The sequence below is a fragment of the Mus caroli genome, unplaced genomic scaffold, assembly GCF_978045245.1.
Source record: "Mus caroli unplaced genomic scaffold, Mus_caroli_1 scaffold_5, whole genome shotgun sequence".
Classification (NCBI taxonomy): Eukaryota; Metazoa; Chordata; class Mammalia; order Rodentia; family Muridae; genus Mus; species Mus caroli.
The window spans coordinates 150,597,157-150,607,298 of record NW_028227260.1 but is presented as its reverse complement, the minus strand read 5'-3'; positions in this window follow the sequence as shown (position 1 = coordinate 150,607,298).

The window sequence follows — 10,142 nt, the reverse complement described above, 5'->3', positions numbered from 1 at the left end:
CATACCTGGTTACCCCAAACATAAATACTGTGTGCCCTGGGTGTTATTAAAAATATGGTTTTCCTTTAAAAATTATTTCCAGCGCATGCCTTTAATCCCAGCACTCGGGAGGCAGAGGCAGGCGGATTTCTGAGTTTGAGGCCAGCCTGGTCTACAAAGCGAGTGCCAGGACAGCCAGGGCTACACAGAGAAACCCTGTCTCAAAAAATCAAAAAAAAAAATTATTTTCAAGGCCTATAATCCTAGCTACTCAAAAGGCTGGAGCAAAAGGAGCAAAAGTTTGAGGCCAGGGCGCTGGCTTAGAGCTTAGGAGCACTGGCTATGCTTCCAAAGGACCACAGTTCAATCCTCAGCCCCAACATGGTGACTCACAACTGTCTATGACTCTAGTCCCTAGGAATCCAACTCCCTCTTCTGGCCTCCTCAGGCAGCGTGCATCCAAGTGGTACAAAGACATACATGCTAGCAAAATATGTCTGCCCATAAAATAATGTTTTAAAAAAGTTCAAGACAACCTGGGCAAATCATTAAGATCATCTCTGAAAATAAAATTTTAAAAATGCAGGGGTTGGGGATTTAGCTCAGTGGTAGAGCACTTGCCTAGCAAGCACAAGGCCCTGGGTTTGGTCCTCAGCCCTGGGAAAAAAAATGCTAGGGACATTTAGCATTAGCAGTAGCATGTTTGCCTGGCTCCAGGTTCAATTGCCAGCACAGGGGGAAAAAAAAGTTTTGTAGAGCCAGGCTGGAGCACAGATCTGCAATTCCAGCCTCCAGGAAGCCAAGGCAGAAGTGTGAGTTCCAGACCAACCTGGGTGACAGAGTAAATTCTATAGTGAAACCCTATCTCCAAAAAGGCTGGGCATGTAGTGGAGCTCAATGACTCAGTAGTAGACTGCCCTGGCAGTACCAGGCTCTGGACTTGATCACCAGCATAGGAAATAAAGATGCAAGTGAGTGCCACCTACTTCTAGGGACTACACAGGTCATCCCTGCCCCATCCACAAAGTGACTATTTAGCGGGGCTAGAGAGATGTCTCAGTGGTTAAGAGCACTGGCTGCTCTTCCAAAAGTCCTGACTTCAATCCCCAGCAACCACATCGTGGCTTATGACCATCTGTGATGAGTTCGGATGCCCTCTTCTGGCATGCAGGTGTAATGCAGACAGCATTCATATACGTAAAATAAATAAATCTTTAAAAAAAAATGGCTGTCATTGGAGTCAGTTCCAGCTGTTTAGGTTTAGATACTTTCCTGTGGGCTCATGAACATGTGGGCTGTGTGTGCTCACATCTGGCTCTCTTTTGCTTGTCTTGTAAAGGACACTTCACTCTGCATGTGGACGCACAGAGCGCTTGTATTGTGCATTGTACTTAGTGGGTGCTCTGTGTCCAAGAGGAAGCCAACATCCTCCATAGCACTCAGCAACAGTCATTGACTATGAATAGTGTTTCTTTGTTCTTATTGAGATGGAGTCTCTTTATATAGCTGCCCAGGATGGTCTTTGACTCACAGAGCCCTGATGTATAGGTGGGTATTTATTAGATTTTTCCCACTAAGGTTTCTCTTCAGTTTTAGACTTTAATTCTAAATTAAATTTTAAATGTATGCATATGTGTGTGTATGTGCCACATGTGTGCAGGTGCCCATGGAGACTAGAAGAAGGTGTCAAAGCCCCTGGAGCCGGAGTTACAGGCAGTTTTGAGCTGCCTGGCGTATAGGTGTTGAGATCTGAACTTGGGTCCTCTGGAAGAGCAGTAAACACTTAATCTCCATGCCAAAATCTTTTGCCTTTCACAGGGCTTCCTCATCAGTCCTATAAGCCCTGTGTCCACTGCTTCGTGCACTTATGTTAGTGTTAGGGAGAGAGGTAAAACTGTTGGGTGTGTTACTAAGGATACTTCCGAGGAACAGAACCAATATATTAATTATTTAAATGCACTAGCTCATATTATTATGGAAGCTGAAAAATCCCGTAAGCCATCTGAAAGCTGGGGACCTATGACAGCCAGAAGGACAATGATAGAAGTTCAATTAGGGTTAAGAGAACATTCCAGCCATCTGGCAGAAGAAGCAAATCCCCCTTCTTCTGTTTTTTGTTCTATTCAGACCAGACCCTCAGTGAGTTGGACAAAGCCATTCACAAAGATGGAGGGCCATCTGCATAGACTTCAACACACCCAGAAATGATATTTAACTGGGGCATCTTTCATCCTAGCTAATATGACACATCAAATTATCCAGCAAAGCTCACCTGTGGTGGTTTGAATAAGGATGGCCCTCATAGGTTATTTGAATGCTTGGTCATGGGGGAATGGCACTATTTGAGAAGGGTCGGGTGTGGCCTTCTTGGAGAAAGTATGTCATGGGAGTGGGCTTTGGGGTTTCTAAGTACCAGCCCCTATCGGTTCTCTCTGCCTGTAGATCTGGGTGTAGTACTCAACTATATCTCCAGTGCCATGATGCCATGCTTGTGCCATGCTCCTCCATAATGATAATGAACTGAAACTGTAAGCAAGCACAGAAGTGTTTCTCTGATAATAGAAATATTACTGTAGACATCATGTCTCTTCACAGCAATAGAACTGTGACTAAAGACGCACCCTTTGTCAACTTGGCACTCATATGAATCTCATTAAGCCATGCTAATCACAAAATGAAGGTAATAAATAGACAGCTGTTCATCTGACCTGGCACGACTGTGCTGCATACAACTGAATGGGTGCCAGGGTTTTGCCTGGAAGAGTTGGCGTCCTTGAGCCACTCTGACTTTTCCCCCTTGATATCCCACAACTTAAACAATACCATCACTAATATTTAAATACTGATAGAGGGTCAGGGGCTCAAGGTCATATTTGGCTGTTTAAGTGATTTTGAGTCAACCCTGGGTTGCATGAGATCATGTCTCAAAAAATAAAACAAGGGCTGGAGAGATGGCTCAGTGGTTAAGAACACTGACTGCTCTTCCAGAGGTCCTGAGTTCAATTCCCAGCAACCACATGGTGGCTCACAACCGGTTATCTGTAATGGGATCCAATGCCTTCTCCTGGTGTCTCTGAAGACAGTTACAAGTGAACTCCTCATATATATATAAAATAAATAAATAAAATCTTTTCAAAAATAAGACAAAACAAATGTGCAAATAAACAAATACATAAATGTAAAATATTTATTTATTTACTTTGAGACAGTTTCTCTGTATAGCCCTGGCTGTCCTGGAACTCACTCTGTAGATCAGGCTGGCCTCGAACTCAGAGATCTGCCTGGCTCTGCCTCCCAAGTGCTGGAGTTAAAGGCATGTGTTACCACTGCTCGGCTTAAGTCATTTTTTTGTTTTAGAATTTTTTTTTTTTTTTTTTTTTGGTGGTTTTTCGAGACAGGGTTTCTCTGTGTAGCTCTGGCTGTCCTGGAACTCACTTTGTAGACCAGGCTGGCCTCGAACTCAGAAATCCGCCTGCCTCTGCCTCCCGAGTGCTGGGATTAAAGGCGTGCGCCACCACGCCCGGCTATTATTTATTTATTTATTTATTTATTTTAAAGATTTATTTATTTATTATATGTAAGTACACTGTAGCTGTCTTCAGACAGTCCAGAAGAGGGCGCCAGATCTCGTTACGGATGGTTGTGAGCCACCATGTGGTTGCTGGGAGTTGAACTCTGGACCTTCGGAAGAGCAGTCCGGTGCTCTTACCCACTGAGCCATCTCACCAGCCCCTATTTATTTTTTTAAAAGACTTATTTGTTATTATTATATCTAAGAACACTGTAGCTGTCTTCAGATACACCAGAAGAGGGTGTCAGATATGGATGCACCAGAAGAGAGAATCAACATGTGGTCGCTGGGATTTGAACTCAGGCTGTCCTGGAACTCACTCTGTAGACCAGGCAGGCCTCAAACTCAGAAATCTGCCTGCCTCTGCCTCCCGAGTGCTGGGATTAAAGGTGTGTGCCACCACACCCGGCATTTCTTTTTTAAAGTGTGTGTGTGTGTGTGTGTGTGTGTGTATGCAAGTATATATGCACATGTGTGCACATCCATGTAGAGGCCACGGACAAGCTCAGATGTCACCTCCAGCCATGCTTCTCATGCCTGGAGCTCCCAGCTACTGGACTAGCTGACGAGTGATCCTCTTTCTGCTCTTTCCTATCAGGGGACCACAGGCATGTTGTGGGCCACAATGCCGGCATTGTTGCATGTGTTCTAGGGATGGAACTCTGGATCTCATGCTTGCTTGCAGGACAAGCATTACACTGACTGAGCATCTCCTCTGCCCCTCCTTTCCCATTTCTAAATTGGTTGTTGTTGGTTTTCTTGTTTTGTTTTTGTTTTGCTGTCAAGTTTCTGGAGTTCTCCCATCTATTCTGGATATAAATCCCTGGCCAGTTATAACCTACATAATACTTTCTTCTACTCTATGGGTTGCTTCTCTTTCTTTCTTTCTTCCTTTCTTTCTTCCTTCCTTTCTTTCTTTCTTCTTTCTTTCTTTCTTTCTTTCTTTCTTTCTTTCTTTCTTTCTTCTTTCATTCCTTCTTTCTTGATTTTATGTATATGAGTACACTATCACCATCTTCAGACGCACCACAAGAGGGCATCAGATCCCATTACAGATGGTTGTGAGCCACCATGTGGATGCTGGGAATTGAACTCAGGACCTCTGGAAGAGGTCCACTCTTAACCACTGAGCCATCTCTCCAGCCCCCTATGGGTTGCTTTTCTATTCAAGAGCATATTTCTACCATAAAGAAAATGCTTGATACCAGGTATGGTGACACACACCTTTAATTCCAGTGGTTGGGAGGCAGAGGCAAGCAGATATCTGAGAGTGAGGCTAGCTTGATCTCTAGAGTGAGTTCTAGGACAGCCAGGGCTACACAGCAAAACCCTGTCTCAACAAAGCAAGACTATTTGTTATTCTAGTATGCAAGGTGAGAGGAGCGCATATGCCACAGGAACTGTGTGGAGATCAGAAGACAATTCTTGCAGAGTCAGGTTGCTCTCTTCCTTTACATGGGTCCTTGGGATATGAACTCAGGCCATCGGGCTTGTACTGTAAACACTTGGATGGCTGAGTCATTTCGCCAGCCAGACTGCTCACCTTTCAGTCAGAGCAGGAGCTGGGGAGAGCTAGAAAGAAGACATTGAAGCTGTGTATGGTGCTACAGCCCTGGAATGTCAGCATTTGGTAGGCAGAGGGTGGAGGGGCACGCATTCAGCTAGATAGAGATTGTGAGGCCAGCCTGGGTTACAAAAGACACTGTCTTAGGGATAGAGGGAGGGGGTTGAGGTATCAGAGGAGGGGAGAGGACAGAAGAGAAGAAGAGAGACCGAAGGACATTTAAAGCATACAGTCTTTGCAGCTCAGTTTCCTGTCTTTAAAACGGGCCACCCCAAAGTGCCAGTTAAGAGATTCTGTGAGAGCAGGGCATGGTGGTGCATGCCTTTGATCCCAGCACTCGGGAGGTAGAGGCAGGCAAATTTCTGAGTTCGAGGCCAGCCTGGTCTACAAAGTGAGTTCCAGGACAGCCAGAGCTGTCTCGAAAAACCAAAAAAAAAAAAAAAAAAAAAAAAAAAAAAAAAGAGAGAGAGAGAGAGAGAGAGAGAGAGAGAAAGAGAGTGATTCTATGAAAAGGACCTCTGTTGGTGAGGTGTTCCTCCCTACACAAGTGACAGAGTCATAGTAGGGTGTCCCTCAGGTAAGAAGGGCCTTCATCTTTCTATTGCCAGAACAGTTGGGGTAGACAACTGAAGCTCTGACAAAAGAGCCAATATAGCCTTCTTCATCATCTTGACCATCTTTAAGAATGAACATGTGAGCTGGGCAGTGGCGGGGCGTGCCTTTAATCCCAGCACTTGGGAGGCAGAGGCAGGTGGATTTCTGAGTTCAAGGCCAGCCTGGTCTACAGAGTGAGTTCCAGGACAGCCAGGGCTACACAGAGAAACCCTGTCTCGAAAAACAAAAAAACAAAAAAACAAAACAAAAAAAAAACCCCAAAAAACAAAAAAAACAAAAAGAATGAACATGTGGGACTGGTGAGATGGCTCAGTGGTTAAGAGCACTGACTGCTCTCCCGGAGGTCCTGAGTTCAAATCCCAGCAACCACATGGTGGCTCACAACCACCCATAATGAGATCTGACAACCTTGTGGGACGCCTGACTCGCCAGCAAGAAAGACACACGTTTATTGGGAGAGCATTGACTGTATAGGCGAAAGACCCCGAGCCCTGGGCCTCTCACTCTTTTTTTTTTTTTTAAATTTATTTATTTATTATATGTAAGTACACTGTAGCTGTCTTCAGACATTCCAGAAGAGGGTGCCAGATCTTGTTGCGGATGGTTGTGAGCCACCATGTGGTTGCTGGGATTTGAACTCTGGACCTTCAGAAGAGCAGTCGGGTGCTCTTACCCACTGAGCCATCTCACCAGCCCCGGGTCTCTCACTCTTATATACTATCAGTTCCCATCCACTCACAGCAGGCCACATCACCTCACCAGGTACGCAGCTTCAGCTAATCAGGGCAGCAGGGGCATATCTCCACCAAAATGGCTTCGCCAGTAACCTGGTACACCTGCGCACCTCTCACGATGTTTGTGGTTTATATGAGGAAGTCAGGTGCAAGTCATACGACTTAGCTGCAGTCCCTGGCGCCTTTGGGACTGCCGCCACACCCGCTCCCCACACTTCTGGTGTGTCTGAAGTCAGCTACAGTGTACTTATGTATAATAATAAATAATTCTTTAAAAAAAAAAAAACAAAAACACTGGCTGCTCTTCCAGAGGTCCTGAGTTCAGTTCCCAGCAACCACACATGGTGGCTCATGAGCATCCCAAAAGGAGTTTGATGCCCTCTTCTGGCAGGTAGATGTATGCAGCAGAGCACACTTACATTATGTGAATAAATAGATAAGTTAAAAGACAAGAACGCATGCCTGGGGCTGGAGAAGATGGCTTAGAAGTTAACAGCACTAGCTGTTCTGCTTGCCTATGGTTGGATTCCCAGCTACCAACATGGTGGCTCACAACTATCTATAATTTCTGTCCCAGGATGAAAAGACAGTCCATGGGCACTAGGCACATACGTGCTGCACAAACACACACGCAGTCAAAACATTCATACATGCGAAGTTAAAACCAAGTTTGTTTTGGGCTGGAGAGATGGCTCAGTGGTTAAGAGCACTGACTGCTCTTCTGAAGGTCCTGAGTTCAAATCCCTACAACCACATGGTGGCTCACAACCATCCATAATGAGATCTGATGCCCTCTTCTGGTGTGTCTGAAGACAGCTACAGTGTACTTACATATAATAATAAATAAATCTTTTTTTTAAAGATTTATTTATTGATTATATGTAAGTACACTGTTTATTTATTGATTATATGTAAGTACACTGTAGCTGTCTTCAGATTTATTTATTGATTATATGTAAGTACACTGTAGCTGTCTTCAGACACACCAGAAGAGGGCGCCAGATCTCGTTACGGATGGTTGTTAGCCACCATGTGGTTGCTGGGATTTGAACTCTGGACCTTTGGAAGAGCAGTTGGGTGCTCTTACCCACTGAGCCATCTCTCCAGCCCAATAAATAAATCTTTAAAAAAAAAAAAACTAGCCAGTCGTGGTAGCATACGCCTTTAATCCCAGCACTTGGGAGGCAGAGGCAGGTAGATTTCTGAGTTCGAGGCCAGCCTGGTCTACAGAGTAAGTTCCAGGACAGACAAGACTACACAGAGAAACCCTGTCTTGAAAAACCAAACCCTCCCCCAAAAAGAACTTTAGAAGCTCTGGGGCAGGGGTACACAAAATCAGGCCTTGGGGTGCCGCTCAGTGCTAGGGCACTTGCCTAGCATGCATAAAACCCAGGATTCTCTTCCCCCCAAACCACAAAAGACTTTTTGTTTTCATAACTGGTGCTTTTTAGTCCAAGACAGAACCTGTGCTTCCAGACCTTACATATTACATCCTTACTGCAGCTTTCCCTTCCTTCCCCCCTCCCCCCAGCCACCCCCCTCTTCCACATCACCTCAGAAAAGAGCAGGCCTTCCAGAGGCATTAACCAAACATGACATAACAAACTACAGCAAGACCAGGCATAGATTCTCACATCAAGGCTGGACAAGGCTGCCCAGTAGGAAGAAAAGTTCCCACGAGTAGGCAAAAGAGTCTGATAGCCTCTGCTCCCACTGTTAGGTGTCCCACAAAGACACCAAGCCACACAGCTATAACATATATGCACAGGACCTAGGTCAGAGCCCTAGAGGCTCCCTCATGTCTGTGAGTTCCCATGAAGCCTGGTCAATTGATTCTGTGGGCCGTGTTCTCCTCAGATCCTTCCTCCCCACCCCACACAGGACTCCTCAAGCTTCACCCAATGCCTGGCTCTGGGACTCTGCACCTGCTCCCATCAGTTGCTTCATGAAGTCTCTCTGGTCTCTATGATGGTGATTATGCTCCGCCCCAATCCCAAAACACTCTGCAGGCAGGACAAACTGTAGGTGGAAGGTTTGGTGACTGGGTTGGTGTCCCAGTCCCTCCACTCAGGCCTCACATCTTTATACAATAGTAAGAGAGGGAAAGACCTCAGGACAAAGGCTTTCTCCCAACAAGGTCTAGAGATTACTCTTCCTAGCAGGTTGAGAAAAACCAAATCAAATGTTTCACTCCAAAGACAAATAGCTTTCCACAGGAAGCAAAGTTCTTATGTCTGGTTCAGAACAATCATAATATCTGTGCAGTGGTAGTGCACACCTTTAATCCCAGTACTTGGGAGGCAAAGGCAGGCAGATCTCTGTGAGTTTGGGGCCAGCTTGTTCTATACAGTGAGTTCCAAAACAGCCAGGACTGTTATACAGAGAAACCCTGTCTCAAAACACCAAACAAAAAAACAAAATTAAAACAAAAACAAAACAAACAAAACTCTATGGAGAATGGGATAATGACTCTGGGGGCAGTAGTGGAAGGCCCCCTACACAGAACTGAGCATCCCTTCAATCTGTTCTGCAAGAAAACCCCATGCACACACAACTCACAGTCAGCTGCCCAAGAGGGTCTTGGACTCTTCCCAGACACAAGTAATCCTTCTGACTCAGCCTCCCAAATAGCGAGGATGACAACCTTATACCACTGTGCCTGGCTTCTTCCTGTTTAAACAGTATTTACTGGTAATCTATTGTGTGTGCAGATTGGTGCCAGATGGTTCCGGGAAACATCAGAAATCTGTTCTCTCACAGTTAGGGGCTTGGGGGTGGGTGAAAAAGGGCAGAAGCAAAAGGCTGGGCGATAGCTGGACTACAAGGTGAGCCTCGTTTTAGCCCAGGTACTGGACTGCAATTATTGTATGGCTTAGGTTCTATCCTTTGCTCCCTCCAGGTTGGGTTTTCTTCTTTTGTACTAAAAAGAGTTTAAATCAGCAATCTCAAAAGATACAGCCTGCCTTGTCTAAGGCTATAGACTGAGCCCAACTATAGAATTTATGACAGAGATAGCCATGCAAAGAGAAGGTCCAGAGACCACTTGGCTTCTGCTTCCTCTTACTTATCAAAAGCAAGAAGGGTCAATGAAGGGATCAGGCAGGGTCTTTGCTGGAATTTAGCTCATAAACTGCTGAAGCCAAGGAGCTCAAAGGACAGATAAGAAAGAAAGAGTTGGTGCTCCTGGGAACTTGAGAGGCCTGGCGTGAAGCTGGAGAGGAGGTGGCAGAAAAAGAAAGCAGAGCCTCCCTTTCCCAGGGAGCAGGGGCTAATTTCCAGGCTGATGCTTTGAGTGCAGCTCCTTAAAAATCCCACCCTGCCTGTCCTGGCATTCCAAGGAAAAGGGAACCTTATCTATGCTTCCCAATGCAAGAGAACCCAATGGACAGATGACTCACAGTCAGCTGCCCAAGAGGGTCTTGGACTCTTCCCAGACACAAGTAATCCTTCTGACTCAGCCTCCCAAATAGCGAAGATGACAAGCCTGTACCACCATGCCTGGCTTCTTCCTGTTTAAACAGTATTTATTGACAATCTATTGTGTGTGCAGATTGGTGCCAGATGGTACTGGGAAAACATCAGAAATCTGTTCTCTCACAGTTAGGGGTTGGGGGGTCGGTGGTGGGAAAGGCAGAAGCAAAAGGCCGGGCAATAGCTGGGCTGCCATTCCCAGGCTTTG